The following is a 20,808-nucleotide window of genomic DNA, read 5'->3' as shown; positions in this document are numbered from 1 at the left end:
ATCAGTCATAAAATATCCTTGCAGTAATAGTTGGGCTAGTGCTTGCCTGACCAGGTTGGGCACTATCACTTGGCCAAGCTGACACCTGAACCTAACCATCACAATTCATTTTGAGTCAATTTTTGTATAATTTTGTATAGGGATCCTCTTTCATTCTTTTATATATATATATATCCAGTTCTCCAAGCATCATTTGTTGAAAAAGCTGAGAACCCTACACACTTTAAGCCTTAACATCCCATTCCTTATCTTCACCTCATCCCCTCATAACCCATGTTCTAGATTTTAACCCTATGAGTTTGCTTGTTATAATTGCTTCAAAATCGGTGAGATCATACAATATTTTTCATTTTGTGTCTGGCTTATTTCACTTAACATGATGTTTTCCAGTTTCATCATGCTGTTGCATGTATTAGCATGTCATTCCTTTTTTATGGTTGAATAATATTCCATTGTATGTATATAACACATATTGTTCATCCATTCGTTGGTTGATGGACCTTGGTTGTTTCTATCTTTTGGCAATTGTGAATAATTCCACTATGGATAGTGGTGTGCAAATATCTTATAGAGTCCCTACTTTCAATTCTTTTGGGTATATACCTTGTAATGGAATTGCTGGGTCATATTGAGTTTCTATACTTTGATTTCTGAGGAAACACCACTGTCTTCCACAGAGAATGCACCACTTTACATTGCCATCAGCAGTGAATGAATGTTCTTATTTCTTTGCATCTTCCATTATTTTCTGTTCTTTTCTTTTTAGTAGCAGTCATTCTAAAGGATGTGAAATGATTTCTTATTGTGGAGGATTTGCATTTCCCTGATAGCTAATGATGTTGAGCTTCTTTTCATTTACTTTTTTTTCATAAAACTTTCTCATTTAATAAAGACTTTGTTGTTGTTAAGAGGAATACTGTATACATATCAATCTTGAATTTCAAGCTTTAATTTCAGGTGTATTTTACCATAACTAACAGCATAAAAACATTGAAGATTCATGCTAAAGACATTTGCCACAATTTGATTTGGCCACTGTAACCTCATTTTTATGCCCCCAAAGCACTTGAAATGATTGAAGATTTAAGGGATGATTTTATGGACTGGGTGGTAAGGATGATGCAGGAAAACATGGGGCTTAACAAGTTAGAGACTACATCATAGGAAGATGGAAAAGAATCAACAGTTGGGTTCAGGAGGGCAGAAAAGAGGAAGAAGGGGAAAGAGATCAGAGGACACTTTCTCTCTTGATTACCCTTCTCCTGGAGACCTTCCCCAGTGATCACCTGTTCTAGTTTGCTAGTTGCCAGAATGCAATATACCAGAAATGGAATGACTTTTACAAAGGGGAATTTAATAAGTTTCTAGTTTACAGTACTAAGGCTGAGAAAATGTCCCAATTGAAACAAGTCTATAGAAATATCCAATCAAAGGCATCCATCCAGGGGAAGATACCTTGATCCAAGAAAGCCAATGAAGTTCAGGTTTCTCTCTCAAGTGAGAAGCATATGGTTAACACAGTCAGGGCTTCTCTCTCAGCTGGAAGGGCAAATGGTGAGCATGGCACTATCTGCTAGCTTTCTCTCCTGGCTTCCTGTTTCATGAAGCTCTCCAGGAGGCATTTTCCTTCTTCATCTCCAGAGATCGCTGGCTCATGGACTCTGCTTCATGGTGCTGCAGCATTCTATGCTCTTTCCAAATCTCCTTCATTCTCCAATATGTTTCCTCTTTTATAGGGCTCCAGAAACTTATCAGGACCCACCCAAATGGGTGGAGACATGTCATCACCTAATCCAGTTTAACAACCACTCTTGATTAAATCACACCTCCAGAGTCATGATCTGATTACAGTTTCAAACATACAGTACTGAATAGGGATTATTCTACCTTTATGAAATGGGATTTAGATTAAAACATGGCTTTTATAGGGGACATACATCCTTTCAAACCAGCCCACCACCCTCCTCTCCACTGCAATCTAACCCTCACTCCTTCCCATTTCTGGTGAAAAGCAACCAAGCACGGGGCAGAGTTAGGAATGCAGAACTTAAATCAGAAGAAGACTTACAAGAGTTGGGCCAAAGGAAGCTCTTCCTTTACTCACCAAGACCATCCATTACTCACCAAAACTCTCTCCCCACCAAGTCTTCTCTTTACTTGATATGCCTCTATTTCCTGCCTGTCCCCTCCTACATCCAAGTAGGAATCACTCTTGTAATGAAATCAGATAGAGGGTAAGAAGAAAAGACCTGCATTAGACTTTTCATAATGATAGAATTTACAAGCAGAAACTTAGTACTTATTTCTGTCCATTATTTAGTTTTTCTTTACTGTTGATTTTATATTTTCTACATAGGATAAATACTCTGCAATAATAATTTGTTCATCTTCCAGAGTTGAGTCAAGATAATCATCTTCATGTTCTGGAATATCTTCCAATATTTCATTGACTACCTGTCTCCATATCTCCATCTGTTGAGGCACTAGAAGTACCTGCAGAACCTGAAGGGGAGGTGGATGATGGTGTTGATGAAGAATCTTCCACTGAGAACTGTAGGTCAGGGGGAGGACTGCCTCCATTGTGCGCCAGGGTCTGAGCTGTCAGCTGGATGTTCCCCCTGAACACTCTCAGTGCAGCTTCAGCAGCTACAGCATCAAAACCCATGCAGACCAGGTGGTCAATGTTTTCCTGGGGAGGACTTTCTTGATGATTGTTAGTTTCAGGATCTGAATTATTTAACCACCACATATGAGGATTACTGAGAAGAATCTTCAGCGCTTCATCCAGGTTTCCGCTTGCCTGATGGAGGACCTGTTTGGCTGCATGAATGGAGTAGCCCATTTCTTTCAGAGTTTATGTTCTCTAGGTGGCATCTTTTCTTTTCTTTTTCCTCTTTCCTTATTTGAGACAGTTCCTCTCTGAGGTTGGTAATGTGAGTGGCCGCATGGTCCACATTATGCTTGTAAGCCAAGCCAGGCTTCCTGGGCAGTAAAGTCCAACTGCAACAAATTGTGAACTTTTAATGGATCAATATATAGCTCTTTAAAAAGCTGACATGCCTTGTTGAGATACTCACAAGCCTCTTCACCCATTTCCACTATAATAGTTTTGGATACCCTGAAGCAAGTAAAGTCTTAGGAACAATATCTTCTCTTTCCCACAATTTTATTTTATATAGACCAGTCTCTGATGATTTTCTCCATAACAATTTTTAAAGCATTTCTGGGCCAAGTTTAATTTTGTTTTTTCTGCATCAAGGCATTCCAGTTGTTCCAAGTGGAAGTAACACCACGCTATATCTAGCTGGAGTACTGCATAGTTATCTACTGTATCCAGTAGCCCTCTGCAACACTCATAGAAATATTTGTCAGTGTCCAACAGACATGGCAATGCTATTCCATATTCTTTTCTTTTCAGGAAAGCTCTGCCCTTCTTATGATATCCCATAGCTAACATGAGGGCTCTTCTTTCTGATGGGGGAGTTCTGATTGATCTGCCTGTTTGGTTAGCTATATCTAAGTAGGGTATAGATTCTGGATCCACCACCATCTCAGCTCTCTCTGCCAGCATTTCCAGTCCTCTCTTAGTTCTCTGTGTTCTTTTTTCTTTTAATTTGGCTTCATTTTGCTCTTCTTCTACCTGAAAGTTTTTTTTTTTCCCATCTTCTTCCGACTGCTTTAATTTGAGTACCATTGCTTTCACATTGTATTGTCACTGTTGTTCTTCAAGCGTTTTCGCTAGTTGAAGCTGTTTCTTATTTATTACAATTTTGATAGAATTTTCTTGAAATCCAAAGATTTCAGCTATTTTAGACCTCAGTTCCCCGCCAGTGATGTGCAATCGGGTCTTCAACAAGTTTTTCCTATCTTTTCTTAGTCTTGGACATAAAAATACCTAAATTATAATTTTCATTTCCTGTTCTATGTTCAATTGCTTTGCAATGTATTTCTTCTATTATCTTTTCAATCTCATTTTCACAACATTCTAGCTTGTCAGAGTATTTCTTAGCAAGGCCCTTCAATGCCAAACCAACCTCTTTATTTTCATGTCTATGGAGGTTTCCAAAATTGAATTCTGTCTTCCCTTAAAAACTGGGCCAATTTCACTTGAAGGTATGTATTTCTTTTGTGCCATCCTGTGCCACTCCAGATGAACCCAGATTCCGACTCTGCACAGCCCTCACGCCCAAGGAGGAGGGGTGGGGGAGGCTTTTCTTGTACTTTTTTTTTGGCTATTTTTGTATCTTTTTTGGAGATATGTCTGTTCAAGTTGTTTGCCAACTTTTAAATTAGGTTGTATATCTTTTTGTGTTAAGTTGAATTATTTCTTTGTATATTCCGAATATTAATCCTTTATCAGATATGTGTTTTCCAAATAATTTCTATCATTGTGTCAGTTATTTTATTTTCACATTAGACTCCCTTGAGAAACAAAAATGTTTACTTTTGATGATGTCCCTTTTATCTATTTTTTCTCTTTCTCTGCTTGTGCTTTAGGCATAACCTCTAAGAAAATAATGCCTAACATGTGGTCCTGAAGATGCTTCTTTCCATTTTCTTCTTGGAGTTTGATAGCTCTAGCTCTTATATTAAGGTCTTGGTCAATTTTTTTTTTTCATTTTTTTTTTTATTAAAAAAAGAATTAACAAAACAATTAGAAATCATTTCAATGTACATGTACAATCAGTAATTCTTAATAACATCACATAGTTGCATATTCATCATTTCTTAGTACATTTGCATCGATTTAGAAAAAGAAATAAAAAGACAACAGAATAAGAATTAAAACGATAATAGAAAGAAAAAAAAAACAAAAAAAACAAAAACAAAAAACCTATACCTCACATGCAGCTTCATTCAGTGTTTTAACATAATTGCATTACAATTGGGTAGTATTGTGCTGTCCATTTCTGAGTTTTTATATCCAGTCCCGTTGTACAGTCTGTATCCCTTCATCTCCAATTATCCCTTCTCTTTTTTTTTTTAATTAACAGAAAAAAGAAATTAACCCAACATTTAGAGATCATACCATTCTACACATGCAATCATTAATTCTTAACATCATCACATAGCTGCATGATCATCATTTGTTAGTACATTTGCATTGGTTTAGAAGAACTAGCAACATAACCGAAAAAGATATAGAATGTTAATATAGAGAAAAAAATAAAAGTAATAATAGTAAAATCAAAACAAAACAACACAAAACAAAACAAAAACCTATAGCTCAGATGCAGCTTCATTCAGTGTTTTAACATGATTACTTTACAATTAGGTATTATTGTGCTGTCCATTTTTGAGTTTTTGTATCTAGTCCTGTTGCACAGTCTGTATCCCTTCAGCTTCAATTACCCATTGTCTTACCCTGTTTCTAACTCCTGCTGAACTCTGTTACCAATGACATATTTCAAGTTTATTCTCGAATGTCCGTTCACATCAGTGGGACCATACAGTATTTGTCCTTTAGTTTTTGGCTGGATTCACTCAGCATAATATTCTCTAGGTCCATCCATGTTATTACATGGTTCATAAGTTTATCTTGTCTTAAAGCTGCATAATATTCCATCGTATGTATATACCACAGTTTGTTTAGCCACTCTTCTGTTGATGGAGATTCTGGCTGTTTCCATCTCTTTGCAATTGTAAATAATGCTGCTATAAACATTGGTGTGCAAATGTCCGTTTGTGTCTTTGCCCTTAAGTCCTTTGAGTAGATACCTAGCAATGGTATTGCTGGGTCGTATGGCAATTCTATATTCAGCTTTTTGAGGAACCGCCAAACTGCCTTCCACAGTGGTTGCACCCTTTGACATTCCCACCAACAGTGGATAAGTGTGCCTCTTTCTCCGCATCCTCTCCAGCACTTGTCATTTTCTGTTTTGTTGATAATGGCCATTCTGGTGGGTGTGAGATGATATCTCATTGTGGTTTTGATTTGCATTTCTCTAATGGCCAGGGACATTGAGCATCTCTTCATGTGCCTCTTGGCCATCCGTATTTCCTCTTCTGATAGGTGTCTGTTCAAGTCTTTTTCCCATTTTGTAATTGGGTTGGCTGTCTTTTTGTTGTTGAGATGAACAATCTCTTTATAAATTCTGGATACTAGACCTTTATCTGATATATCATTTCCAAATATTGTCTCCCATTGTGAAGGCTGTCTTTCTACTTTCTTGATGAAGTTCTTTGATGCACAAAAGTGTTTAATTTTGAGGAGTTCCCATTTATTTATTTCCTTCTTCAGTGCTCTTGCTTTAGGTTTAAGGTCCATAAAACCGCCTCCAGTTGTAAGATCCATAAGATATCTCCCAACATTTTCCTCTAACTGTTTTATGGTCTTAGACCTAATGTTTAGATCTTTGATCCATTTTGAGTTAACTTTTGTATAGGGTGTGAGAGATGGGTCTTCTTTCATTCTTTTGCATATGGATATCCAGTTCTCTAGGCACCATTTATTGAAGAGACTGTTCTGTCCCAGGTGAGTTGGCTTGACTGCCTTATCAAAGATCAAATGTCCATAGATGAGAGGGTCTATATCTGAGCACTCTATTCGATTCCATTGGTCGATATATCTATCTTTATGCCAATACCATGCTGTTTTGACCACTGTGGCTTCATAATATGCCTTAAAGTCAGGCAGCGCGAGACCTCCAGCTTCGTTTTTTTTCCTCAAGATGTTTTTAGCAATTCGGGGCACCCTGCCCTTCCAGATAAATTTGCTTATTGGTTTTTCTATTTCTGAAAAATAAGTTGTTGGGATTTTGATTGGTATTGCATTGAATCTGTAAATCAATTTAGGTAGGATTGACATCTTAACTATATTTAGTCTTCCAATCCATGAACACGGTATGCCCTTCCATCTATTTAGGTCTTCTGTGATTTCTTTTAGCAGTTTTTTGTAGTTTTCTTTATATAGGTTTTTTGTCTCTTTAGTTAAATTTATTCCTAGGTATTTTATTCTTTTAGTTGCAATTGTGAATGGGATTCGTTTCTTGATTTCCCCCTCAGCTTGTTCCTTACTAGTGTATAGAAATGCTACAGATTTTTGAATGTTGATCTTGTAACCTGCTACTTTGCTGTACTCATTTATTAGCTCTAGTAGTTTTGTTGTGGATTTTTCCGGGTTTTCGACGTATAGTATCATATCGTCTGCAAACAGTGATAGTTTTACTTCTTCCTTTCCAATTTTGATGCCTTGTATTTCTTTTTCTTGTCTAATTGCTCTGGCTAGAACCTCCAACACAATGTTGAATAATAGTGGTGATAGTGGACATCCTTGTCTTGTTCCTGATCTTAGGGGGAAAGTTTTCAATTTTTCCCCATTGAGGATGATATTAGCTGTGGGTTTTTCATATATTCCCTCTATCATTTTAAGGAAGTTCCCTTGTATTCCTATCTTTTGAAGTGTTTTCAACAGGAAAGGATGTTGAATCTTGTCGAATGCCTTCTCTGCATCAATTGAGATGATCATGTGATTTTTCTGCTTTGATTTGTTGATATGGTGTATTACATTAATTGATTTTCTTATGTTGAACCATCCTTGCATACCTGGGATGAATCCTACTTGGTCATGATTTATAATTCTTTTAATGTGTTGTTGGATACGATTTGCTAGAATTTTATTGAGGATTTTTGCATCTGTATTCATTAGAGAGATTGGTCTGTAGTTTTCTTTTTTTGTAATATCTTTGCCTGGTTTTGGTATGAGGGTGATGTTGGCTTCATAGAATGAATTAGGTAGTTTTCCCTCCACTTCGATTTTTTTGAAGAGTTTGAAGAGAATTGGTACTAATTCTTTCTGGAACGTTTGGTAGAATTCACATGTGAAGCCATCTGGTCCTGGACTTTTCTTTTTAGGAAGCTTTTGAATGACTAATTCAATTTCTTTACTTGTGATTGGTTTGTTGAGGTCATCTATGTCTTCTTGAGTCAAAGTTGGTTGTTCATGTCTTTCCAGGAACCCGTCCATTTCCTCTAAATTGTTGTATTTATTAGCGTAAAGCTGTTCATAGTATCCTGTTATTACCTCCTTTATTTCTGTGAGGTCAGTAGTTATGTCTCCTCTTCCATTTCTGATCTTATTTATTTGCATCCTCTCTCTTCTTCTTTTTGTCAATCTTGCTAAGGGCCCATCAATCTTATTGATTTTCTCATAGAACCAACTTCTGGCCTTACTGATTTTCTCTATTGTTTTCATGTTTTCAATTTCATTTATTTGTGCTCTAATCTTTGTTATTTCTTTCCTTTTGCTTGCTTTGGGGTTAGCTTGCTGTTCTTTCTCCAGTTCTTCCAAATGGATAGTTAATTCCTGAATTTTTGCCTTTTCTTCTTTTCTGATATAGGCATTTAGAGCAATAAATTTCCCTCTTAGCACTGCCTTTGCTGCGTCCCATAAGTTTTGATATGTTGTGTTTTCATTTTCATTCGCCTCGAGGTATTTGCTAATTTCTCTTGCAATTTCTTCTTTGACCCAGTCATTGTTTAGGAGTGTGTTGTTGAGCCTCCACTTATTTGTGAATTTTCTGGCACTCTGCCTATTATTGATTTCCAACATCATTCCTTTATGGTCTGAGAAAGTGTTGTGTAATATTTCAATCTTTTTAAATTTGTTAAGACTTGCTTTGTGACCCAGCATATGGTCTATCTTTGAGAATGATCCATGAGCACTTGAGAAAAAGGTGTATCCTGCTGTTGTGGGATGTAATGTCCTATAAATGTCTATTAAGTCTAGTTCATTTATAGTAATATTCAGATTCTCTATTTCTTTGTTGATCCTCTGTCTAGATGTTCTGTCCCTTGATGAGAGTGGTGAGTTGAAGTCTCCAACTATTATGGTATATGAGTCTATTTCCCTTTTCAGTGTTTGCAGTATATTCCTCACGTATTTTGGGGCATTCTGATTCGGTGCGTAAATATTTATGATTGTTATGTCTTCTTGTTTAATTGTTCCTTTTATTAGTATATAGTGTCCTTCTTTGTCTCTTTTGACTGTTTTACATTTGAAGTCTAATTTGTTGGATATTAGTATAGCCACTCCTGCTCTTTTCTGGTTGTTATTTGCATGAAATATCTTTTCCCAGCCTTTCACTTTCAACCTATGTTTATCTTTGGGTCTAAGATGTGTTTCCTGTAGACAGCATATAGAAGGATCCTGTTTTTTAATCCATTCTGCCAATCTATGTCTTTTGATTGGGGAATTCAGTCCATTGACATTTAGTGTTATTACTGTTTGGATAATATTTTCCTCTAACATTTTGCCTTTTGTATTATATATATCATATCTGATTTTCCTTCTTTCTACACTCTTTTCCATATCTCTCTCTTCTGTCTTTTTGTATCTGACTCTAGTGCTCCCTTTAGTATTTCTTGCAGAGCTGGTCTCTTGGTCACAAATTCTTTCAGTGACTTTTTGTCTGAGAATGTTTTAATTTCTCCCTCATTTTTGAAGGATAATTTTGCTGGATATAGGAGTCTTGGTTGGCAGTTTTTCTCTTTTAGTATTTTAAATATATCATCCCACTGTCTTCTAGCTTCCATGGTTTCTGCTGAGAAATCTACACAAAGTCTTATTGGGTTTCCCTTGTATGTAATGGATTGTTTTTCTCTTGCTGCTTTCAAGATCTTCTCTTTCTCTTTGACCTCTGACATTCTAACTAGTAAGTGTCTTGGAGAACGCCTATTTGGGTCTAATCTCTTTGGGGTGCGCTGCACTTCTTGGATCTGTAATTTTAGGTCTTTCATAAGAGTTGGGAAATTTTCAGTGAAAATTTCTTCCATTAGTTTTTCTCCTCCTTTTCCCTTCTCTTCTCCTTCTGGGACACCCACAACACGTATATTTGTGCGGTTCATATTGTCCTTGAGTTCCCTGATACCCTGTTCAAATTTTTCCATTCTTTTCCCGATAGTTTCTGTTTCTTTTTGGGATTCAGATGTTCCATCCTCCAAATCACTAATTCTATCTTCTGTCTCTTTAAATCTATCATTGTAGCTATCCATTATTTTTTCTATGTTTGCTACTTTATCCTTCACTTCCATAAGTTCTGCGATTTGTTTTTTCAGTTTTTCTATTTCTTCTTTATGTTCAGCCCATGTCCTCTTCATGTCCTCCCTCAATTTATCGATTTCATTTTTGAAGAGGTTTTCCATTTCTGTTCGTATATTCAGGATTAGTTGTCTCAGCTCTTGTGTCTCATTTGAGCTATTGGTTTGTTCCTTTGACTGGGCCATATTCTCAATCTTTTGAGCGTGGACAGTTATCTTCTGCTGCTGGCGTCTGGGCATTTATTCAGATTTCTCTTGGTGTTGGACCCAGCAAGGTTGTAATATTTTTCTGTGAAATCTCTGGGTTCTGTTTTTCTTATCCTGCCCAGTAGGTGGCGCTCGTGGCACACGTTTGTCTGCGGGTCCCACCAGTAAAAGGTGCTGTGGGACCTTAAACTTTGGAAAACTCTCACCGTCCGGGGGGTTCGCTAGCCGAAACGGCTTGAGCCGGCCCGGGGTCCGAACGCAGGGAGGGTTGCTGGTCGCCGCAGCCAGGGAAAGAGCCCGTCCGAATTTCCTAGTTGGCCCTGGGCAACAAGCGTGGCGGGAGGGCGCCAGCGGCAGCGGCCCGCCTGAGAGAGTGCACGTTCCCCGGGAGTCACGGGTTTGGAAGGGGCCTCCCCCACCCGTCACCGTTCTCCGCGGCCTGGGGGTTTCCGATCCAATTCTCTCAGTTGGTCCGGGGGCTGCGCGTGGTGTGGGCGCCAGCCGTCTTTGTTTCAGGGGACCGCCTCTCCAATTCTCCCAGCCGGCCCGGGAAGGGGGAAGGGAGTAACTCCGGCCGCTTGCCACCCCACCCGGTAAGGCCCGCGCGCCTCGGCGATCTCACCCGAGCTGCTTCTCTCAGCCAGCCAGCTGTTCCAGGATGGGGTATGCTGTCTTTTTTATCTCTGTTGTGGCTTTGGGCGCTTTCTGTATCGTTTCTACTCCCCTAGTAGGTGTCCTGGAGAAGAAACTAAGATCCGCGCGTCTTACTAAGCCGCCATCTTCCAGCCTTGGTCAATTTTGAGTTGAGCTTTATATATGGTGTGAGTTAGGGGTCCTCCTTCTTTTATTTATTTTTTTGTTAATGACAATCTTCTACTTGTTGTAGAGACTCTTCTCTCCCAATTGAGTCGTCTTTGTCACTTTGTCAAAAATCAGTTGGTCATAAATGTGAGGGTTGATTTCTGAGCTTTCAATTCTATTCCACTGGTCAATATGTCTATCCACATGCCAGTAGCATACTGTTTTGATGACTGTAGCTTTGCAATAAGTTTTAAGTTTGGGAAGTGTGACTCTTCCATGTCATTCTTATTTTTTCAAGATGGTTTTAGCTATTCAGGGTCCTTTATCTTTACATATGAACTTGATGATTGGCTTTTCCATTTATGACCAGAAGGTGACAGAATTTTCATTGGGATTGCATTGAATCTATAAATTGATTTGGGTGGTATTGACACCTAAACAATATTTTTCTTTTAGTACCTGAACACAGAATGTCCTTCCATTTATTTAGGTCTTTGATTTATTTTAGCAGTGTTTTGTAGATTTCTGTGTACAAAAAAAAGTTCTTTATATTTTTGGCTAGATATATTCCTAGATATTTGATTCTTTTAGTAGCTATTGTGAATGAAAGTTTTCTCTTGATTGGATGATTTCTTCATCCAATTGTTTATGGTTTGTGTATATTAAAATTTCTGTGGGGGTGTTGATCTTGTACCCCACCACTTTGCTGAATTTATTTATTAGCTCTAGGAGCTTGGTTTGATTTATTAGGATTTTCTGTATATAGTACCATACCATCTGAAAATAAGGAAAGTTTTACTTCTTCCTTTCTGATTTGAATGCCTTTTATTTATTTTTCCTGCCTAATTACTGCAAGAGATTCCTTTCAATATTGAATAACAATGGTGGCAGTGGGTATCCTTGTCTTGTTCCATTTCTTAAAGAGAAAGCTTTCAGCATTTCCCAATGAGTTGGACGTTAACTGTAGGCTTTTCATATATGCCCTTTTATCATGTTGAGGATGTCTCCTTCTATTCCTAATATTCTAAGTGTTTTTATCAAGAAGCGGTGCTGTATTTTGTCAAATGCTTTCTCTGCATCAATTGAGATGATCATGTAATTTTCCCCTTAATTCTGCTAATGTGGCATAATAAATTCATTAATTTTCTTATTGTTGAACCAACCTTGCAGATCAGGGATAAGTCTCACTTAAGCATAGTGTATGATTCTTTTAATATGCTGGTAGATTACGTTTGCTATTAATTTCTTGAGGATTTTTGCATATATATTCATAAGAGGTATTGGCTAATGGTTTTCTTTTCTTGTGGTATAGTTTTCTGGCTTCAGTATGAGGGTGATGTTGACCTCATAGAATGAGTTAGGGAGTGTTCCCTCCTCTTCAATACCTTGGAAAAGTTTGAGCAGAATTGGAATTAAGTTTTCTTGGAATGTTTGGCAGCATTCTTTTATGAAACCGTCTGGTCTTTCTTGGGCTTTTCTTAGTTTTAAGGCATTCTAGTTTGCTAGTTGCTGGAATGCAATATACCAGAAACAGAATGGCTTTTAAAAGGGGAATTTAATAAGTAGTCAGTTTACAGTTCTAAGGCTGAGAAAATATCCCAATTAAAGCAAGTCTATAAAAATATCCAAGTTAAGATACCAACAAGAAGTTACCATCACTCAAGAAAGACAAATGAAGTTCAGGATTTCTCTCTCAACTGGAAAGGCATGTGGCAAACATGGCAATGTCTAGTAGCTTCCTCTCCAGGGCTTCATGGAGCTCCCTGGGGATGTTCTCTTTCTTCATCTACAAAGGTCACTGCCCCTGGCTGATGGGCTCCATGGTTTTCTTGTCATTCTCGTCACTCTGCTCTGTTGTTCTCCTGTCATTCTCAAGCTTTCTCCAAAATTCTTCCTCTTTTAAAGGATTCCAGTAAATGAATCAAGACACACCTAGAATGGGTAGAGTCACATCTACCTCTAATGAACGGTTAATACCTACAAGTGGGTATCACATCTCTGTGGAGATAACCTAATCAAGTTTCCAACACACATTATTTAATAGGGATTAAGAGAAATGGCCCCTCTCACAAGATTGAATAGGATTAAAACATGGCTTTTCTAGAGTACATAAATCCTTTCAAACCAGCACAGAAGGTTTTTGATTACTGATTCAGTCTCTTTACTAGTAATTGGTTTGTTCAAATCATCTATTTCTTTTTCAATCAATGTAGGCTTTGTGCTTCTAAGAATTTGTCCATTTCATCTGGGTCATCTAATTTATTGTATACAATTGTTCATAATATCTTATTAGAGTCCTTTCTATTTCAGTAAGCTCAGTTGTAATCTGCCCCTTTTCATTTCTGATTTTAATTATTTATATCCTCTTTTTTTTCTTTGTCAGTACAGTTAAGGGTTTACCAATTTTATATATATCATTCCATCTCTTTCTCCTAACTTGTGCTTTTGCAAATGCTTCTGAAAAACTCTCTTCACAAAGTCATTGAGAAAAACATTGATAAAAGGAGTACTGATATTCTTAAGAAGTACTTTAGAAGATATCCTCTAAAGGATTGGGGATAAAGATGGAAGATCTGATGGGATCCTAGGGGGTAAAATTCAAGTGGTAACTGCCAGAACCAAGGAGTGCTTTGTTAACTTATTAGGAACAGAGTTAAGGTAATAATCAGAATGTTTTGATTTCTGGGGTCTTTTTGAGGACTAAAAGATAATGTTTCCTCTGTTGAATCAAATGGTCAGACTACTAGGTCTTACTTGATCTTCATAACCAAAATAAATAACATAAAGCCTTTAGGTCCAATGAATTGTAACTGACTTGAATTAACATGATGAGAGTTGAGCCATTTTCACATCGCCAGTCTCTGATTCAAGAGGTAGCTGGATCCTTTTGAAAGAATGCCTGCAATACTTTAAATGTGTTCAGTAAATCTTTTTCTTTCTTAGCTTCCTCAAGTGATTTGTCTTTTGCCATGAAACTTGAATATGGAAAAAAGAAAAAAAAAGACTAGTCTTTTTGAAGATTATTGATCAGTGGTTCTAAAGTAATGATTGTCCCTAGAGATCCAGAAAACCATTGTGATCCTTCAGTCAGAGTGGACCTTATTGAGTATCAGATGATGAATAGCTTAAGGCCATTTTGGCATAAAAAGCCTAATATAAACTATTGAAACTGCTCCTCCCTTTCAAATTACTAAATCAAAAGTAGTATTTGTAATACTGGAGAGGAGAATCAGAGAGATTAGTGCAACCATTAAAGATGGGATGGAGATGGATTGGTTTTAGGGAACAATAATAGATTATTTTAAATTAAGTTTCTTTGCTAGAACAAAGCAATATAATCCCTGCACCCAGTATGCAGTGGTAATTCTTTTTTTCTTTTTCTCCTCAGAGAGCAGCAGAAGTGGTTTGCTTTACCTGACAAAACTAGGAATATACATCTCTGTCTTACTTCAGTATTAATCAATCTCTCTGACTCTGTCATAATTTACTCCATAGGACACTTGATCATTTTATCACCCCATAGGATTTTTTTCCCCTTTTTTATGCTGTATGGCAGGGGTCACATTTCATTCTTTTTCTATGTTAGTATCCCCTTATTGCAGCACCATTTGTCAAATTTTTATTTGTTTTGCTTATCATTTGTTTGTTTTCTTGTTTGTTTGTTTGGGAAGGGCATGAGTTAGGAATGGAACCCCAGTCTCCTGTATGGCAGGCAAGAATTCTACCACTGAACTACCCTTGTACCCCTACTGCATAGGATATTATATTGCTCCACCATACTGATGACATGAAGCTGATAGAATCTGATGAGCAGAAAGTAGTAGATATCCTAGATCATTGTTTCTCAAACAATCATAGATGATGGGCCAGTTTTTTAAAATTCTAATCTACTCAAATCAATAATTTTGAAAAATACAACAAAAGAAATTGCTAGAAAAATGGAATAAAAAGCATGAAAATAAAAGTCTGGTTATTTCATTAGATTCTGTCAAGATGTAAAAGTTTCTATGTACTTGGGGTGTGAGGGTAGTTCAGTGGCAGAATTCTCGCCTTTTGTGCAGGAGACATGGGTCGATTCCAGACCTATGTACTTCCCAGAAAACAGAGAAACCAAAAACAAACAAACAAACAAACAAATTCAACTGTGATGCAACAGTAATGGGATACTCACATGGCAAAAGAATAAAATGTGACCCCATCATAAAGTGTACAAAAGAAAAAGAGTTTCTAAGTACTTATTCTCCATGTCTATGTTCATTGGGAACCATTAACAGCCACCAGTCCAGGTTTATAGACTATACTTTGATTAACAGTACCTTAAATGCCTTTATAATACCCATGTTTGCCAGAAGATGTGAGATAAACTATGTAAATTTAGGGGTCAATTACCTCAGTGAAATTTTTGGGAGTCCAGGGGTACAGGGCATGTTAAGACTTCCCAATTCAAATCAAAAGACAAGTTGAACACAATGCATTTTAGATTTTGGAGGCAACACATGCTATATTTTGGTATTCTGCTGTGACCCAGGAATCCCATTAAGTTTCCAGTTTTGAGTGTGGTCCAAAGCAGAAAATCATTCTTCAGCTGCTCAAGGCTATAATGCAATCAGTTCTTCCAAAATGCCTTCCACCTAACCTTATGAACTACCAGTTCTAAGGTCCTAAATGGCAGAAGATGATGCTGTGTAGGGAATGGACTGAAGTTCCCTAGGATTTTGAATAAATTCTTGCCCTCTATTATTTTTGGGTGCATGGTCCAAGAATCAAATCCTTGTTTCCTGCATGAAAGATGGGAATTCTAACCACTGAACTACCCGTGCATCACTATGCCCTCTTTTTTGTTTTTTTCTTTTTATTTATTTATTTTCTCCTTTCCTCTTTTGTAATGACCATGCCCTTTAGGGAATGGTTTTTGGTGTACTTCTGGACCCACATGGAGACGGAATGCCTGACCACAGTAGACAAAGCTATCATATAATCTGAGATTCCCATATTGAAATAGAATTGATCTGACCAAAGTCAAAATGCTTGGGAAATTATTAGAGTGACACTTTTACTTATTGCGCCTAATAAATTTTCTGGAAATCTTGAGCTCTGCGCCACTGAACCAACGGGCCGAAAAAGGGTTACTGTGTTAGCTGAGTGATCAATCCTGATTCTCATAGGTTACTGAATTGTTACTATACTTTGAGCGCAAGGAGAAATATGTAGGGAACACAAAGAAACCTCTGTAGTGCCTCTAATGCTGTCCAGCCAAGTAAAAATGTTAACGAAAAATTATAGCAACCCAATATTGGCAGGGGCATCAATGGCTGAGTCCGCTCAAGATTGAATGTTTGGGTCTCCCCAACAGGTATTAATAGCATACACGAGCTAAGATCTTGCTAAGGGCAAAGGGAAAATTAATGTGTAGTTGAGGAAGAAAGTTAAAAATTCCTATTTCGACTTATAACTCTTTCACAAAAAGTGACTTTCGTTATGTAGGTATTTATTAGCATATTAATAAATATCTTTCTTCCATCTATTTATTATTTTATGTAAGAAATATTTGTGGTAGTTATATTTATAGTTTAGTTCTTGGATGACAGGAAATGAAGGTCAGACAGTGACTGATCATAACAGGAGAAAGCATCACTTAGCGATAGAGATATATTCAAGGATGGAAACTCTTTGGGTTCCTCTTTTAATGAAAGAGTGAGCTCTTTTCATTTGTATGAGGAATATTTACATTATGCTAGGTGAAAAAACGCCACTTTTTTCTTATTGTTATTTGGAATTTTAATTTTATATCCATGGTATATATGGGTATTGAGAAGCAGGAGAGGGATCATTCCCAAACCCTTCTCTATACCTTCCAGACTACAGGATCTCAAGCTTTAAAAACTTATTTCCCCTGATTTCTTTGCACCTAAGATTCTAGATGCAAGTAAGTTTTCACTAATCTGGACTGCAGACGTGAAGCAGATGCCTTCTCCTTGCTACTGTTTGTGCAGGCAGGCAAAGTCATGGAGATATAAGTCAATAGTGGTAGCCAGGCTCAGGGTTCTAACTGTCATTCACCCACATGTAGCTATAGGCAGTGGTAGAGGCAAGTTGGCCAGACTGGGGTTCCAGGCTTTGGTCAGCAGCCTAATGAGTGTCAGAGACAGTTGTAGAAGAAGCTGTAGCTTTTGACCCTGCATTGCAGCTCTAGCAGTAAGTTAGAATTCAATGGTTCTTCTCTTCACATTTCTCTAAGCCTTCTAAGGATTTTGTGAACATCTGACTCCTTACGTTAAATTTCCTCATGTACTCAAATACCTAAGTTGGTTCCAATTAAAAAATTTTTTTGAGACTGATAGTTTATTTAGTCATTTTGGTTTACAATTGAAACTCTGGAAATTCAAAATTAACATCCTTGCCAGTGAACTTCTTATAAACACCAGAAAAAGTTTCAACCTTGTGTTCTATGCATTCTGCTGTGCTTCATCCAAATGAATATGTCAACTGCCATCCAGTTTTGCATGGATTCTCTTGCCCACAATTTCACGTAGTGAGAATACCAAGTTTTCAAGGATTGTATCATGCACAGCTGTCAGAATATGGCTCCTGGGATGCTTTTGCTTATTATTTTTATTCAAATTGGCTTAGGCAGAATTCTTCTTTGAGAAATAAAGACTACACACTTTCCACTGAACTTTTGCTCTAATTCATGTACTAGCTGAACTTGGATTTTCTGGAAAGACTTCAGTTGAGGAACAGGAATAAAGATTATAATAGCCTTTTGTTATATTTGTATAATAGGTTCCTATGGATCTCCATGCTTTTCTGCATCTTAAGTTTCCAGAGATATTGGGAAGGCTTTTAGCAGTTTGCCTTTCCTTACTTCATCCTAGCAAACAGCAAATCAAAACCAAAAAACTGTACAAAAAGAGGCTAAAACCCACTACTTTTATTCTGTTTGGCAATGCTACATCAAGGCAGTTTTCTTTAGATTAATTATTTTTCTTTTGGTAAAATTCAGGGAGTTTAAGCCTGAGGTAGCAGGGTGAGGAGGGAATACCAATGATTTGTAAAACTTAATGTCTATTGAGTATTTCTATATTTCAGCATTATAGTAAGCCAAATTACACGAGTTAGTTAATAATCACACCAATGCACTGAGGTACACGCTTTAATTGTTTTTGTTTTTATAGATGAAGAAACTGAAGCTGAGAGATGCTGAATGACTTGCCTGAGATCACACAACTAGTTGGGTGGTGTTGGGACTTATAGGTAGATAGTTCAATTCTAGAAGCCACAATCTAACCACAACATTTTGCTGCTTTAGAATCAGAAGACCAGGGCTCCATTCCTAGCTCTAACATTTAGCAAATTACTTATCCACCCTTTACTCTATCTTCCCACCTGTACAGCAAAGATTCTTTCTTTCTTTTTTGCACAATCAATGGCTTTTAGTATAATGACAGAATTGTGCATTCGTCATCCCAGTCAATTTTAGAACATTTTCATTACTCCAAAAAGAAAAACCCCATACCCTTCAGATGTAGTCTTCAATTCCTCCATCTTTCTCCAGCCCTACACAACTATAATCTAATTCTGTCTCTATAGATTCATTTATATTTACATTTTATACAAATGGAATCGTACCACATAAAGTACTTTGTATCTATAGTTTCTTTCATTTAGCATCTTTAAAAAATTGTTACTTATTTTTAATTAGGGAATTTATAGGTTCACATAGAAATCATGTAAAAATATAAAATTCCCATATACCCTCCCTATTTTTGACACTTTGCATTGATGAGTTGCCTTTGTTAAAACTGATGAAAGTCTATTATATTATCACTGTTAATTATAGTCCACAGTTTACAATAGGTGTTTTTTCCCCATATAGCAGTCTATCATTAACACCTGGTAAATCATGATATATATTTGTTAAAATTCATGGAAGAACATTCTTATATTTGTACTATTAACCATAGCCGTTAACCACAACAGGGTTCGCTCTGTGATACAGTCCCATGTTTTATCCTCTAATTTTCCTTCCGGTCACATACACAACCCCAAAGTTCTCCTTTCAACCACATTCACAAGCATAATTTAGTGCTGTTAATTACACTTACAATAATGTGCTACCATACCTGTTGTCCTTTTCCAAACATTTACAATCATCCTAATTAGAAAGACTGTACAAATTAGGCATCAGGTCCCCATTCTACATCCCCATGCTATTTCCTGGTAAACTAAATTTTAAATTCTGACTCTATGCATTTGCTTATAATATTGCAATATTTGTCATTTCATGTCTGGCTTATATCACTCAACATAATGTCCTCAAGGTTTATCCATGTTGTTGCATATGTCAGATTTCATCCCTTACTACAGCTGAATAATATTCTATCATATGTGTATACTGCATTTTGCTTATCAATTCATAAGTTGATGGACACTTTGGTTCCTTCTACCTTTTGGCAATTGTGAATAATTCTACTGCTAATGTCAGAGTGAAAACACCTGTTCAAGTCCCTGCTTTCAGTTCTTCTGGGAACGTACCTAATAGTGGAATTGTCAGATCATAAGGCAACTTTCTACTTAGCTTCTTGAGGAACCACCAAATTGTCTTCCACAGTGGCTGCAGTATATTACATTCCCACCAAACTTTCCATTACATTCCAACACACATGGTCTTCTATTTTTTTAATATTGGTCATTCTAGTAGTTGTAAAATATCTCATTGTGGTTTTAATTTGCATTTCCCTATAACTAATGATATTGGGCATCTTTTCATGTCATTTTTGACCATTTATATTTCTTCATTGGAAAAATATCTATTCAAGTCTTTTAACCATTTTTAATTGGGTTGCTTGTCTTTTTATTGTTGTCTTGTAGGATTTCTTCATAGATTCTATATATTAAACCCTTATCATTTTCTCCCATTGATTTGGCTACCTTTTACTTTCTGACAAAGTCTTTTGAAGCAAAAAAATTTTAATTTTGAAGAGTTCCCACTTACCTACTTTTTTCTTTCATTGTTGTCCTTTGGGTGTAAGTCTAAGAAACCATAGTCTACCATAAGACCTTGAAGATGGGTCCTTACATTTTCATCCAGGTGTTTTATGGTACCGATCCTGATATTTAGGTCTTTGATTCATTTTGAGTTAATTTTTGTATAAATGGTGTGAGATAGGGATCCTCTTTCATTCTTTTGAATCTGGATATCCAGTTCTTCCAGCAACATTTGTTGAAGAGACTCTTCTGTTCCAGTTGAGTGGATTTGGCAGATCTTGCCAAATAGCAATTGGCCATTGATGTGACTGACAGTCTATTTCTTAACTATCAATTAGATTCCATTGGTCAATCCATTGGTCAATATATCTATCTTTATACCAGTACAATGCTATTTTGACCACTCTAGCTTTATAATATGCTTTTAAGTCCAGATGTGTGAGTCCTCCAACTTTGTAAAAGCTCTAGTAGCTTTGTCATAGATTTTTCAGGACTTTCTCTATTTAGACCATGTCATCTGCAAATAGTAAAAGTTTTACTTCTTCATTTTCAATTTATATGTATTTTTGTTTTAGTTTATGTTTTTCTTTATTATTATTCTTTTTAAAATTATTTCTTAGTTTTTCCTTTCCAATTTAGATAACTTTTTTATTTCTTTTCCTTGCTTGACTGCTCTAGTTAGAACTTCTAGCATAATGTTGAATAACAGTGGTGACACTGGGCATCTTGCTTTTTTCATGATCTTAGAGGGAAAGCTTTCAGTCTTTCCTAATT

At 36.8% G+C, this 20,808-nt stretch overlaps 1 long non-coding RNA gene and 1 pseudogene across 1 annotated transcript in view; one reads left to right on the top strand and one right to left on the bottom strand.

The window, feature by feature from the left end:
- Positions 1 to 20,808, top strand: part of LOC143663668 (uncharacterized) — an 80,847-nt gene that overhangs the window by 18,077 nt on the left and 41,962 nt on the right. The window lies entirely within an intron of this gene.
- LOC143663740 (NEDD8 ultimate buster 1 pseudogene) lies at positions 2,317 to 15,386 on the bottom strand (annotated as a pseudogene).

The sequence above is a fragment of the Tamandua tetradactyla genome, chromosome 19 (genome assembly GCF_023851605.1).
Source record: "Tamandua tetradactyla isolate mTamTet1 chromosome 19, mTamTet1.pri, whole genome shotgun sequence".
NCBI classification, from domain to species: Eukaryota; Metazoa; Chordata; class Mammalia; order Pilosa; family Myrmecophagidae; genus Tamandua; species Tamandua tetradactyla.
This window is presented reverse-complemented; position numbering and strand designations above follow the sequence as displayed.